Source organism: Bos taurus, chromosome 18, assembly GCF_002263795.3.
Source record: "Bos taurus isolate L1 Dominette 01449 registration number 42190680 breed Hereford chromosome 18, ARS-UCD2.0, whole genome shotgun sequence".
NCBI lineage: Eukaryota > Metazoa > Chordata > Mammalia > Artiodactyla > Bovidae > Bos > Bos taurus.
The window spans coordinates 19,706,937-19,709,154 of NC_037345.1; positions in this window are offsets into that span (position 1 = coordinate 19,706,937).

Genomic DNA, 2,218 nt, shown 5'->3' on the forward strand with positions numbered 1-2,218 from the left:
GTCTGGTATTCCCATCTCTTTCAGAATTTTCCACAGTTTATTGTGATCCACACAGTCAAAGGCTTTGGAATACTCAATAAAGCAGAAATTGATGATTTTCTGGAACTCTCTTGCTTTTTCCATGATCCAGCAGATGTTGGCCATTTGATCTCTGGTTCCTCTGCCTTTTCTAAAACCAGCTTGAACATCAGGAAGTTCACGGTTCACATATTGCTGAAGCCTGGCTTGGAGAATTTTGAGCATTACTTTACTAGCGTGTGAGATGAGTGCAATTGTGCAGTAGTTTGAGCATTCTTTGGCATTGCCTTTCTTTGGGATTGGAATGAAAACTGACCTTTTCCAGTCCTGTGGCCACTGCTGAGTTTTCCAAATTTGTTGGCATATTGAGTGCAGCACTTCCACAGCATCATCTTTCAGGATTTGGTTTAGTTGAGTATAAAATTATAGGCTTAAATAATTTTTTTAGTTTTCAGATTATTTGACCCTTTCTTTCAATATCCCATATTGTTTTAACAAAATACATGTAGTTTTGAATCTTAAATGTTGTGGGCAATGTTTATACTCTCTGCAAGTTTTTATAAATACATATTGAAATGTGAATTTCATTTTTCAATCCTACTTAGTGTTTGATGTTTCTGTTAATTATGGACTTTTATGTATAGAACATTTAAAAATACTTTAAAAGTTATTTGAATAGTTTCCTTGAGATATAATTCACATAGTATATAATTCAACATTTTTGTATACTCACAAAGCTGCGCAATCATCATCACAAACAATTTTAGAAGAATTTCATCATCTCAAAAAGAAAATCCCAATAAACTGCTGCCCATTATATTCACTCCCCATCGTCTCATCATCCCAAATCCAGCACTAGTTTACTTTCTGTCTCTATAGATTTGCTTATTCTGGACACTTCATATAAACACAGTCATAAAATATGGGGCCTTTTGTGCCTGGCTTTTGCAGTTGGTGTAATGTTCCCAAGATCCATCTATATTGTAGCAGGTACTAGTTCTTTGTCCCCTTTATTACCTAATAACATTCCGTGGTATGACTATATTCTTTGGTTAAGTTAACACCTCCAATTTGCATGTGTTGGGATGTCTATGTTGCTAGCTTAAATTCATGAATTTTCTACTTAGTTTGTGTCTTTTATATTTCAAACACTTCTATCAATATTTTTGCAATTATATTATTCAGAACACACTTTCTGCAACAGAAAATCAAACAGAAATTCAAATCGCTTAAGCATTAAGGTCTTTTTGTAAAAAAATTGTAGAACTGTAAATTCAGAGGTGGGACAGGATTTGGGGTTGGTTGATTTACCTGTTTAAACATGTCACAATGATTTCAATTCTTTCCATCTTTGTTCTGTTATCCACAGAACTTTATCATGGCTATAGGATGAGTTCCAGGAGGAACTTGGTATGTATTTTGTTGTTGTTCAGTCGCTCAGTTGTGTCCGATTCTTTGTGACCCCATGGACTGCAGCACACCAGGCTTCCCTGTCCTTCACCATCTCCTGGAGCTTGCTCAAGCTCACGCCCATTGAGTCAGTGATTCCAATCCAACCATGGTATGTGTACTTCTTTGTTAATGTCTTTCCAGAGGAGTAGACCTCTGAGAAACCCAGCCAAACTCTATTTACAACTCTTGGGCTGAATTTTGTCAAGTGCCCATTCTTGGCCCAACCACTGGCACAGGAGAAAAGATATTTCTGAGTAGCTTCCGATGTTTCTCAGCTTTGGTGCTATTACCATTCTGATCAAGTGATGCTTCATTGTGAGTAACTGCACATACATTTCAGTACATTGAGCATCCTTGATATCTATCCACTAAATCAATAACACTTCCTATGGTAGGTGTTTTTTTTTTTTTTTTTTAATCACTGCTATTCCTAATTGCCAAAAACAGTTGCTGAAAAGGACACAGATTTATTCTTTTACAGTTCTGGAAGTTAGAAGTCTAAAATCAAGGTGCTGGCAGGGCTATCCTCCTTTCATAGGCTTTAGGGGAAAATGCATTTCCTTGCCTTTCATTTTTTAGAAATCACCTGAATTCTTTGGCTTTGGACCACTTATTCACATCACTCCAATCTCTTGTTTCCATTATTACATCTCTTACTATCATCCTGACCCTCCTGCTTCCCTCTCATAAGACTCATGATTACAAAGGACTCACCCATATAATTCAGAACAACTTTCCCATCTCAAGA